Source organism: Bos javanicus, chromosome 25, assembly GCF_032452875.1.
Source record: "Bos javanicus breed banteng chromosome 25, ARS-OSU_banteng_1.0, whole genome shotgun sequence".
Classification (NCBI taxonomy): domain Eukaryota; kingdom Metazoa; phylum Chordata; class Mammalia; order Artiodactyla; family Bovidae; genus Bos; species Bos javanicus.
The window spans coordinates 30,007,900-30,021,149 of NC_083892.1; the positions used below are offsets into that span (position 1 = coordinate 30,007,900).

General features: G+C 46.2%; 1 protein-coding gene across 10 annotated transcripts in view; it reads right to left on the minus strand.

The window, feature by feature from the left end:
* Positions 1-13,250, minus strand: part of AUTS2 (activator of transcription and developmental regulator AUTS2) — a 1,221,294-nt gene that overhangs the window by 290,377 nt on the left and 917,667 nt on the right. The gene's annotated exons all lie outside the window — the stretch shown is intronic.

The following is a 13,250-nucleotide window of genomic DNA, read 5'->3' on the forward strand; positions in this document are numbered from 1 at the left end:
ATATTTTTTGGTCTTATATTTAGGTCTTTAATCCATTTTGAGTTTATTTTTATGTATGGTTTTAGGAAGTGTTCTAATTTCATTCTTCTACATGCAGCAGTCCAGTTTTCCCAGAACCACTTATTGAAGAGACTGACTTTTCTCTACTGTATTTTCTTGCTTCATTTGTCAAAGATAAGGTGCCCACAGGCATGTGGGTTTATTTCTGGGTTTTCTATCTTATTCCATTGGTCTGTATTTCTGTTTTTGTGCCAGTACCAACTGTCTTGATGGCTGTAGCTTTGTAACCAAAACTCTTCCAACAAACAAAAGCCCAGGTCCAGATGGCTTCACAGGCTTCACTTTTGAATTATACCACAAGTTTACACCTGTCCTGCTCAACCTCTTTCAGAAAATTGCAGAGGAAGGAAAACTCATTCTACGAGGCCCTTATCACCCTGATAGCAAAACCAGATAAAGATGCCACAAAAAAAAAAAGGCTAACATCACTGATGAACATAGATGCAAAAATCCTCAACAAAATTCTAACAGAAATTCAGCAACACATTAAAATGATCATACATCATGATCAAGTGGGCTTTATTCTAAAGATGTAAGGATTCTTCAATATATACAAATAAATCAATGTGATATACCATGTTAACAAACTGAAAAATAAAAATCATATGATCATCTCAATAGATGCAGAGAAAGCTTTTGATAACATTCAACTCTAATTTCTGATAAAAACACTCCAGAAAGTAGGGGCAGAAGGAACATACCTCAACATAATAAGGCCATATATGACAAACCCACAGCAAACATTATTCTCAAAAGTGAAAAACTGAAAGCATTTCCTCTGAGATCAGGCACAAGATAAGGGTGCCCGCTCTTGCCACTATTATTCAACAAAGTTTTAGAATTCCTAGCCACAGCAATCAGAGAAGAAAAAGAAATAAAAGGAATCCAGACTGGAAAAGAAGAGGTGAAACTCTCACTCTTTGCAGATAACATGATCCTATACACAGAAAACCCTAAAGATGCCACCAAAAAATTACTAGAGCTAATCGCCATGAAATTAAAAGACGCTTACTCCTTGGAAGGAAAGTTATGACCAACCTAGACAGCATATTCAAAAGCAGAGACATTACTTTGCCAACAAAGGTCCGTCTAGTCAAGGCTATGGTTTTTCCAGTGGTCACGTATGCATGCGAGAGTTGGACTGTGAAGAAAGACGAGCACCGAAGAATTGATGCTTTTGAACTGTGGTGTTGGAGAAGACTGTTGAGAGTCCCTTGGACTGCAAGGAGATCCAACCAGTCCATTCTGAAGGAGATCAGTCCTGGGTGTTCTTTGGAAGGAATGATGCTAAAGCTGAAACTCCAGTACTTTGGCCACCTCATGAGAAGAGCTGACTCATTGGAAAAGACTGATGCTGGGAGGGATTGAGGGCAGGAGAAGAAGGGGACGACAGAGGATGAGATAGCTGGATGGCATCACCGACTTGATGGACGTGAGTCTGAGTGAATTCTGGGAGTTGGTGATGGACAGGGAGGCCTGGCGTGCTGCGATTCATGGGGTCGCAAAGAGTCGGACACGACTGAGCGACTGAACTGAACTGAATCGATGAATAAAGCAAAGTCCCAGGACACAAAATTAATACACAGAAATCCCCTGCATTCTTATACACTAACAATGAAAACGCAGAAAGAGGAATTAAGGAACAATCCCACTCAGCACTGCATCAAAAAGAATAAAATACCTAGGAATAAACCTACCTAAAGAGACAAAAGACCTGTATGCAGAAAACTATGCAACACTGATGAAGGAAATCAAAGACGATGCAAACAATGGAGAGATAGACCACGTTCCTGGACTGAACAATCAATAGTGTGAAAATCACTACAGTACCCAAAGCAATCTGCAGATTCAATGCAATCCCTGCCAAACAGCCAATGGTATTTTTCACAAAACCAGATCAAAAAATCCCACAATTTGTATGGAAACACAGAAGACCCTGAACAGCCAAAGCAAACTTGAGAAAGCAGAATGGAGCTGGAGGAATCAACCTTGCCTGACTTCACACTATACTACCGTGATGTTCTGATGACAAGGAAAGTCAATGGGCAAAACATGCCCCATCTTTTCTGGCAGTTTCACAGTCAAACAAGTTGTGTACATCCGAGAGAGAGCAGATGACTCTGGCTTGTCTTAGGAGATTTGGGGCATTCTGCTGCCCAGCCTGAACACTTACAGAAAGCTCATCATTTAAAGAGAAAAAACCATTGAGGTATTTTTTTTTTTTTCCCCACTCGCTATAGGATATGAGGAGATACCAACCCCATAATTGAAACTGCCCATTCTCCACGCGGGTGTGAGAGGTACTGCTCCTCTGTGCCATCTCCCTCTTTTCTGTGTCAGTCACACATCCACACTGCTATTCACACTTCAGTCACAAGTCCTCTGCGCCTCTAATCTCTGTTATTTTGCTGTCGACTCCTCATGCCTCATTAGTCATGTTTGACACCTGCACCTAATACCTTTTCCCTGACAATGCAGGACAGCTTCTGGCAAGAACAGATACCTTCCAGAAGAGCTCCAACAGAAGCCTCCGATGGCGTGGCAGAGAGGTGTGATATGGGGTCAGCACGGCCCCCTTTGCCCCGTCCCTGCCAAGTCTGTGCATTAAAATTCTCAGAACTTGCCTCCCTTTAGAGCCTGGGCATGGGGCTATTAGGAGTGAACAAACAGAAGGAGATAAAAACAGTCTATCAAGCTTTAATATTTAATTTACAGCAAATCTACGTACTCAACCTCCGTACATGCAAAGTGGCAGATGAGAAATGTCTAAACACAGAAAAGCATTATGAAGAGTTCTGTAACTGATCTTAACATTCATGACATCAAATTAATGAAAATCTCTGACTGAAAAATTCAAAATAGGTTTTGTTTTAATCATAAGTTCATTGCCAGCTGGTTCAACTAACAAGCAATCTCCATTCTTTAGCAGGGGAGATGTTGGTGTAAAATTTTTTTAAAAAATTGAAAGAAAAAAGAAATGCGTTCTTAACAAGGAATTTTTCATTGGTAGAGAAAATGATCTTTGCTTTTGGGTCAATTTTCAAACTGTCTGGTTCCCACACGTGGATCATCACAAACACACACATGCTACAGTTTGTGTGTATCTTAGTCGCTAAGTCATGTCAATCTCTTTGCAACCCATGGACTGTAGCCCACCAAGCTCCTCTGTCCCTGGAAATCTCCAGGCAAGAATACTGGAGTGGGTTGCCATTCCCTTCTCCAGGGGATCTTCCACACCCAGGGATCGAACCTGGGTCTCCAGCACTGCTGGCAAATTCTTTACCATCTGAGCCACCTAGGAAACCCCATGCCACATTTTACTGACTTGTAAATCTAATTCTAGACCTAGAATTCATAAGTCTCACTGCACTGTTACTATTCGCAGACACAAACAGGTCCATAAATGGCTGGTGTAGCTGGGTTAACATGCGAGAATGCCCTGGACCAGACTCAGGCACTTCCTTTGGGGACCAATGCTCCTTCTCTTTCCAAAATGTGCTGAACAGTCTAGTTAGGATCCTGAGTGAAATAATGGGCTGGCTGCACCCATTTTACAGAAAGTAGTCTACTCTCTCTTGTCCCCTGTGGTCTCCCTCTTCCCTCCACCCTCCTCAGGGAGCATTTGGAAATGTGGGGGGCCGTGTTTCAGGTATCAAGCTGATAGCGAGAACTACTGGCATTTCATGGGCAGAGCAGTGTTGCTAAGTGTCTTGTGGCTTGTGGGGATGGCCCCACCCACACCACTAACTCCCCTGCTGACAAAGGATGGAGAGTACAGAGTATCTTGACAAAATACCACATCTTCCCTGGCTGCTGCGTGAATTTTTCATTCAAAAAACATACCCACTTCAGAACAAGACTCTGCCATTCCTGAGATGTCTGCTACCAGGCCTTTGCCTGAATGGGCACCTCCTCAAAGCTCACAGCTGGTAAGAGGCTGATGAGCCCTCAGATGAGAGGTGATGGGCCCTTCTGACTGTGCGTCATTGACTCCTATAATCCAAGGTCTTTGAGAGTCATGACATCCTCACGTGAACAGTTTCCATTACTACTTTTCTGCAGGAGATACATAAAATTCTTGACAGCCTGAGCCCTATAAACACTACTGGGGGCTGTGGGCAAAAGTCTTTCCAACAGAAGGAGACCCTGGATGCCACCATGGCTCACTTCCTTCAGGACTCCACTCACCAGCTATTATTTCACGCCACTGATTTCAAACAGATGTGGTCTAGCTCCTATTTCAGTAGGGCAGAAATGCGGCAATGGATAACCCTAGTGGATAATATCTCCCATTTGTGGCTGACGATGTGTTCTTACACGAGTGCTATACCTCTGTTTAACATCTAGAAAGTGGAAGTGAAAGTCACTCTGTTGTGTCCGGCTCTTTGCGACCCCATGGACTATACAGTCCATGGAATTCTCCAGGCCAGAATACTGGAGTGGGTAGCCTTTCCCTTCTCCAGGGAATCTTCCAAACCCAGGGATTGAACCCAGGTCTCCTGCATTGCAGGTGTATTCTTTACCAACAGAGCCACAAGGGAAGCCCATCTAGAAAGATCACCGGTAATATGGAGCTGCGTGATGAACACTGGTGGAGAGGAAAACAGGAAAAAGTGAGCCCAAGGCTGTTCATAACCTTCTGATGAGAAGCGCTCTTGGCTGGAGGCGAGGGCCCTGCCGCACATCTGTCTACAGTGAGGTGAGGAGAGCCATTTGGTTCTGGAAGGGATGTGTCATTTAGGAACAGGCTGCTTAAGGGTCTAGACCGAGCAGATGAGGAAGAAATGGGGAGGAGACTCCACAGAGAGAAGACTGCTGGGCAGTGGGGTGCGAGGGTGAGTTTTCGGCCGTGGAGACAAGGCTGACAACTCAAGTGAAGAGCACACCCCTACCTCCCCGCCTAACCCCCCACCCCGGCCACTCTTGTCCCACCTGCTTCTCCAACACTGATGGGATTTCTGAGCTTGAGCTAGGTTGGAGTTTAAGTCTGGAAAAACAGAAAAAAGAAAGCTGGATGGTTGCAGAAAAGATCAAGTGCATCCAAGCACGGCACCGTGTTCCTGGCTCTAAGTTCGGTGGTAATGATGAAATGTTTTTAGGTTATCCTGGTGTCAAGGGAAGGCTCACAACAATCCAGCATCTTTGCACATCGTGGCCTGGATGGCGGTGCTGGGAGGTGAAACAAACAGGCACAGACACCCCCACCCCCCACAACAACAGCAGCACTGGGGGAAGGGCAGTGAAGGAGCCAGGCCTCTGAGGGTGGGGCCCCTGAGGGTGACCTCTGTGTTTCTGCCACTTGTGAGTGCAGCTCTGCAACTGATTACTGGCTACATAAACGTGGCCATCTCTTGTCCGAAGGACCCTGGGAGGCAATTTCCTCTCTTCTGGGCTCTGACTACAGATCTGGAGTGTTTGAGGCTCTAAGAGAACCTGCCAGGCTATTATGTAGGCCCAGAGGAAACAGACTATCCAGTTAAGTCCCCTGTTTCCATAAGGAAGCACGTAATTCTAGAGCATTCTTCCTGTCCCCAGCCCCAACAACCCTGGTAACTATCCTGGGGGATGGCATTTAGATCACATGCCCAGTGCAAAAAGGAGCAACAAACAGAAAAACCCATCACTCTGCCAATACAGTTTTACTTACACACCATAATCAAATACCACTATACTAGTTCTAAAACATATATATAATAAATCTAAAAGAGTAAGATAAAAATAAGTAGGAAAAGTAGTTCTAGATTTCCCCCTTTACATCTTGAATTATTTTCTTTCAAACACACACATTGGAAAGCATCGATTTATCTATGATTCTGTGCCTGGAGAAGTTGCAATAGACCACGCATTTCTCTGAGTGTCTGAAATGATCGGCCAAAGCAGAAGAAATAAAAGGTCTGGTAGGAAAACCTGAAAAGGGTTCGCGTCTTTCAAGAGACTCTCCTTCACCCCGCCATGGATGGTGAAGAGGAATTCTTCTGACTTGAAGAGAGCCACATGTGTGATTTCCTCTGTTTCTTGCCATTTCGAGAGATGTCAGATGTGGTTGTGATTTTTATGCTTTGCTCTGTTCCACATTCTCCATGTGTTGCTCATTTTTTTTTTTTTTTTGTACCATTTGCTTTGGGTTTCATGCCATTCTGTCGCATTTCCTCTGCATTCCTTTTCCTGGGTTTTTACTCCCACCTCAAGCTGCTGGTTCATTTCAGAGCATCTTGTTACATGATTAAGACAGAGAAAGGGAGCCACTCTTCAAAGCACAGGATGGAGAGGGGGCCACAGAAGGCATCTCACGGCTGTGATGGGCTTACAGAGTGAGAGGTGAGTGATTTTTTTTTTTTTTTAAGACTACCACTACCTCTAGCACCACTGTGGAGCTTGGAGCATGAGAAGAGCACTGCAGAGGGAGAGAAAGTGTGGATGTGGCTAGGAACCTGCCAGGATTCCAGACCTCGGGCCATGCTTTCAAACACATACTCCCTGTCTGCTTTCTGAAGGATGCGTGTCTTTGGCTGCAGCCCTCCATGCTGATCAGGAGAGACGAGGACCACTAGGACCACTGCAAGGGTTCAGAAAGGGCCCCATTCAGTTTGTCAAGGAACCCAGCTCACAGCTGGGGTCCTCCTCGACAGGCCCTATTTGAAGGCGAAAGGGAAAGCTGCTCAGTCCTGTCCGACTCTTTGCGACCCCATGGACTATACAGTCCATGGAATTCTCCAGGCCAGAATACTGGAGTGGGTAGCCTTTCCCTTCTCCAGGGAATCTTCCCAACCCAGGGATCGAACCCAGGTCTCCTGCATTGCAGGTGGATTCTTTACCAGCTGAGCTACCAGGGAAGCCCAACCCTATTTGAATCCACTGTGAAATCTTCTTTCCTTTTAAGGATTTGTTTTTTAATGTGGATCACTTTTTTTTTTTAAACTATTGAATTTGTTACAATATTGTTTCTGTTTTATGATTTGGTTTTGTGGCCACATGGCATGTGGGGTCTTAGCTCCCCAACCAGAGACGGAACCCACATCCCCTGCATTGGAAGGCAAAGTCTTAACCACTGGACTGCCAGGAAGTTCCCCCAGACCCCTCTCGAAGGGGATTCCTTCCGCCATCGTCTCCGTCTAGACCTTGACCATAACCTCCCACCTACCTCCGACCCAGGGGTCTGCAGGCTCACCCCACACGCTGATCATCCTACACCACAGCTTCTGCCAGCGAACTGCCTTCTTAAGTTAACCACCTTCTGTTTCACCTTTCCCCTTACTAACCTCCATGGGCTCCCCACTGATGACAGCAGCGATTCCCTAAATTTCTCTCTCCTGCCCTACATGGTGTCTAAAGAAGACCAAGACATTTTCATCAATGCCTGTGACCAAAGTGGGTTCTCCCACTGGAGCTGGGGTAGGGAGGGCCTGACCTTCTGTCAGGACTGAATCAGGACTTACGGAGTGGTTTGTAGTTGGAAAAGGAGCTTTCTAAATGAGTACTCGAGCCCCATCATAGTCTGACCCAATCCACCTTGCCCATCTGGTGGCCAGTCCTCCTCGCATCCTGTTCCCCTCACTCCCCGTCTCCAGCCACAGTGGACATCAGACCAAGACTGAGGCACATTTGTGCCTCTGCACGCGCTGTTCCCTGGACCTGGAGTTCCTCTAACCACCGGCTCACGTGGCTGAGCTCTCCCTGCTCCTCTGCCTCCCTTGGAGCCCGCCCCTCCCAGGGGCCTCGGGGCTGGTTGTCTGTCCTTTTGACACACTCATCACACCACGACAGTTGTTCAATCCCCTCCCTTGAGACTGTCTGGATACAGGGACTCCACTCATCCCATCTATCAAGATGGTAGCCAACTCGGTGTCCAGCAAGACTCAACGATAGAACTAAACTGGAAGAGGGATGCCGAAATTCTGCTCTCTTGCTGCTGCCGCTGGAGCCATACAAGCCCCTCATCCCCTTGCTGCCCCCAGGCCTCCTCCCTTGCGAACTCCGGACGGCTCCGTGACTCTGGCGGCTGTGATTTACAACTGCATTTAGCTGAATCTAATCAGAAGTGTGAATACTCCCCTTCTATCTGGCACACATCATCGGAGCTCTAATTATTCACACATTTTGGCAAGCGTTCTGGTGTTCCCCTACCAAGCTCCTAATCCCAGCAGATCAGTTAAAATAAATGAAAGAGAGAATCAAAAGGCACTTTAAAAATTCAACTGTTCTCCAAATGAGTTTGAACAGGCTCCAGATAACTAGTGGTTGCAGCTGACTGGCATTTAAAATATAAGAACCCTTCGGCCCAACCCCCACCTCAAGTCCCTTCCTGTATACCCCCCTGCATATAAAAACATGATTCTCCCCTATTTAAGAGAAACATTGGAGAGCAGGGCCCTGACATGTTTTCAATGATCTGCATGAAAAAAACCCAAGAAAATACGAGTCACCTCCCCAAGATCCAATCAGTGCCAAAAGCAGTTCTGCTGTTTTCCACATAGGTAAGACGACACCAACCCAGGCCTAATGATCACAGCTTTCCGCAGGCACCTATTACAGAGCTCCCCAAGCGCAGGAAGTCATTACAGCAAAAATGAAAGCCATGGACCAAGCTTGGGATTTGAGAAAAGTTTTCAGATGCACAGTGCTCTCATGAATGCAAACACATGCAGCCAGCAGAGGCCTGGCATCTGCAGGTTTAAGGAAAGCTGTACGTGAGGCTCCCTGCACTCCCGCCCTTGCTGCTGGCCTGGATCTCTCACCCCGCAGATCCTCAAGTCTTGCACAGGCCTGGTCCCCGCCCCCCGCCCCCTGACCCTCAAGTCTAGTGCCTTCAGCTCCTTCCACTCTTTCTTCAAACGTCTCCTTTGAAAAGACCTTCCCTGGCCGCCCTACTTAAGACAGTAGGCACTCTGGGTCCCCTTCCTGCTCCCTCTCCCCCGGGCACGTGGACTCTGACCCCTTATGCATTTTACTTCCGTGTTCATCGTCGGCCCCTCCCCCACCAGAATGCAGGGATTCTCCACTCTTCTGGCCGCTACGGCCTGGAGCAGCAGCACCCAGCGTGTAGCGGGTGCTCAATAACTCTGTTCATCAAAGAGTGAACTCCTCCTGACGCCCTGTGTGGGTCTTTGAGACCCAGCCCCAGAAACCTGCCATCTCATCCTCACCCGCCTCATGTCTGAGCAGGCTGGCTGTCGGGGAAGACGCCAAGTGCAGGATCAGAAACGTGAGATCTGGCCGAGGGGATCACCCGTCCTGAATTCTTGACTTGGCTTTGTTCCTCACGTGCTGGGAAACTTGACTTCTGTCCTCGTGGTGTTAAGACCAGGAGAGTATACCAAGATAAACTATCTTCCGCTATTACTAGAAAAAGTGAAAGAAGTGAAAGTTAATTGCTCCGTTGTGTCCAACTCTTTGCAACCCCATGGACTGCAGCCCACCAGGCTTTTCTGTCCATGGAATTCTCCAGGCAAGAATACTGGTAGCCAGTCCCTGGGTCACTCCAGGGGATCTTCCCGACCCAGGGATCGAACCCAGGTCTCCCCCAATGCAGGCAGATTCTTTACCAGCTGAGTCACCAGGGAAGCCCTTATTACTAGAAAGTTCACATAAAATCACAGGCGAGAGAGAACTTGGCAGAGCTCAAGGCACTCTCCACATGCAAGAGGATACTATTCTCCAAAGATATGGCAGTGCTGTCAGTCTGACTCTTCCCAAAGCTAAGTACACTTTTTGATACAGAATGTAACAAGTACATCAATCCATGGTTACATGTAAGGGTAACACTGAGACCCTTCAACCATTCTTCCACTTTGGGTGGGAAGGAGGGGACATGTGAATACATATGGCTGGTTCACTTCCTTGTACAGAGGAAACCACCATAACACTGTAAAGCAACTATACCCCAGTTAAATTCAAAAACAAAAAACATTTGCATGAGAGTTGGGATGGCAGCAAAGAGGAGAGAGCATTACCAAACTTCTGCTACAACTGTGGCTTCCCTAACCTCATCTCTCTGAGAGGCTGGCGGTAACTGCATGCTTTCTGAGGCAGGAACATGACCCCATGGGCACATAAGCGGGTATGTAAAGTGGCTGATCAAGTAAGCTAGATTGAAAGCACAGATTAAGGTTTGAAAATTCTGGTTATTTGGGACCTTCTCATCTGAGCCCTACTTTTAGCAGAGGGGGTGGACTTTAAATTCGAGTTTGTGTGTGTTTTTTCTTCCCCCCAGTGGTTATTCATAGGAGAGAAGGTTGTTTAACATTGAGCAGGGCTCTTGCCCTGCTCCCTCCCAGGTGCCCTGGGTAACTGAGAGACTTTTGTTACTAGTGTCGGCATAAGACCAAGGAAAATATCACCCCCACTTGTCTATTTATATAAAATACTCCAGCCATTCATATGTCTTTGCGTTGGGGGTAACAGCCGCACAGGGTAGATGTTGATGTTTCATGCATGTGAAATAACACAGTAGAAACCTACTTTAAAAAATGACTTTTCTTCGGTGTCACCATGGAAACTAGCCAACATAATCTCTCCACACCTAACTCTGGGGGGGTAAGGAATAACAGTGACTTGTGGGGGGGGAAATCAAAACATCGAAAACGCTCATAAATTCTGTTCTGTGCCAAAACGTTTAACATGAGACATTTTTCCTCTGCTTTGGGCTGGATGTCAACCTGTGATGTCTACTTTTTGAACTTTGTTTGATTTTCAAAACTAAAAAAAAAAAAAAAAAATCCAATTGGGAAGCTTAGTGAAGTTCCTATCAAGAAACGAATCACTTCAAGGCCTACAAGAGCCTTCAGCCTGTTCTCGTCAGTGGACTTGAGTCGGAGGCTACAGAGAAAGGAGAGACAGCAGCTGGTGGGACTGAAGAGTCAAGGGTTGGGGATGGCAGTGGGGATGTGGGGAGCTTGTTAAAAGAGGAAGAAAGTGAGGGTCAGTCCCAATTGTGCTTGTCATTCTGATCGTGGCTCTGGTCTCCACAGTACCCAGATCCTGGCATTTTCTTCACCCTGCATCCCATACAAGCGCTTCAGGAAGGTGGCTCTTTATTGGCTGAGTCAACCTGAGGCCCACTATGCTTTTCAAGAGCTATAGAAAGAATACTCTGTCAGAGTCTGACTACTAGTAATTTTGGAAAATATATGTATGCCCAAACCTAGACTCTGAAGGGAAAGATTAAAGAAAGCAGGGATTTCCCAGATGCTTGTTTCTTTGAAAGTCATTCATGGTTTAAGAAGACAAGTTCGGACTTCCCTGGTGGTCCAGTGGTTGGTAAAGAAATTTGCCCGCCAGTGCAGGGCACGTGTCTTCGATCCCTGGTCTGGGAAAATCCCACCTGCCGTGGAGCAGCTGAACACGTGCACCATAGCTACTGAGCCGAGGTGCCTAGAGCCAGTGCTCCACCCCGAGAGAAGCCACCAGAATGGGAAGCCCACGCGCTGCAACTGGAGAGCAGTCCCCACTCGCCACATCTAGAGAAAGTCCGTGAGCAGCTACAAAGACCTACTGCAGCCCAAAATAAATAAATAAATAAAACTTAAAAAAAAAAAAAAAAGAATCCAAGTTTCTAAGCAACGATTTCCCTTGATTCTCAACTAAAAGTGCTCTTGGGGCAGATGAGAAATTGGCAACAAAGATCAGTTCTGCCAGGTAAAGGACATTTTATTTTGAAATCAAATGTTTCACTCTGTGAAAGTCACTAAGTTGTGTCCGACTCTTTTATACAGCCTATGGGATTCTCCAGGCTAGAACACTGGAGTGGGTAGCCTTTCCCTTCTTCATGGGATCTTCCCAACCTAGGGATCGAACCCAGGTCTCCTGCATTGTGGGTGGATTCTTTACCAGCTGAGCCACAAGGGAAGCCCAAGAATACTGGAATGGGTAGCCTATTCCTTCTCCAGTGGATCTTCCTGACCCAAGAATCGAACTGGGGTCTCCTGCTTTGCAGGAAGATTCTTTATCGACTGAGCTATCAGGGAAGCCCAATGATTTCCCTTGATTTTCAACTACAGTGCTCTTGGTGGAGATGAGAAATTGGTTACAAAGATCAGTTCTGCCAGGTAAAGGACTGTTTTATTCTGAGTCTTGGATGACTGGTTCAAAGAGGAAGCTGATTTCAAATCACATGATCCTTTCCATTTGTTTATTTCAAAATTTTAACTTCAGGATTTGCTGCCATATATCCTTCCTATTTTCGTGGTCGAGTTTTTTGGCAGAGGCTATTTCTTCTCCTGCCCTATCACATTACACTTCTTTCTGGTCAGCGGATTTTATTTAATTCCCTGGAACTACATCTCAGTTCTCAAGACTGTTCCCTATCCCTCCAAACATCCTAGTAATAACAGTGCTTTTAGTCTATTGTAATACAATGTGAAATCAGTATCTGTTTTCAAAGGAATTAGTAGACCTTCCAAGAAAGGTTATTTAACCAAGCAGTAGAAAGAGTAGAAAACTAAAGACTGTATGTTAGAAGTCACGTTCAGGCTAATTCTCATGCTTTGTTAATGTTCCTCCTAACATTTGCTCTGATCTCTCAATCACGGTTACACAGACTGCACACTTGGGGGAAAAGAGTATGTTCCTTAAAAAAATAACAGAATCAACTTTTTTCACTAGGAACATAAATCCTGAGAACTGGGCAGAAAGTCTGAGACAAAATACTGTAATGAAATCCAGAGGAGCAGGTTATAGTGAAGACTGTCTTTCACAACCAGCCTTGAGACCTGACTTAGCTGCTTTAGCATTATTGATCTCTCCATCCAATCATTCTGCTGCCCAGCCTGGTCACAGATAAGTGTGTGTGTGAGCCTGTGCACTGTTGTGTTGGACTCTCTGCAACCCCATGAACTGTATAGCCTGTCAGCCTCCTCTGTCCATGGGATTTCCCAGACAAGGATCGTGGGGTGGGTTGCCATTTCCTTCTCCCAGGGATCTTTCTGACCCAGGCATCGAACCTGTGTCTCTTGCATCTCCTGCATTGGCAGGTGGGTTCTTTACCAGCTGAGCTACTGGAAAAGCCCCACAGATACATAGATTCCAAAGAAGCACTTCTGCGCTATTGCAGGGAAGCTCCTATCCCACTGCTGGAGACAGACAAGACACTGTCTATCCCTGAAGGAGCTCACATACCACCAGGGGTCATACATCATTTTCCTCGTTCCATTTCTCAGCTCCTAACAGTCACCTTGCCTTGAAGTATAAGCGTA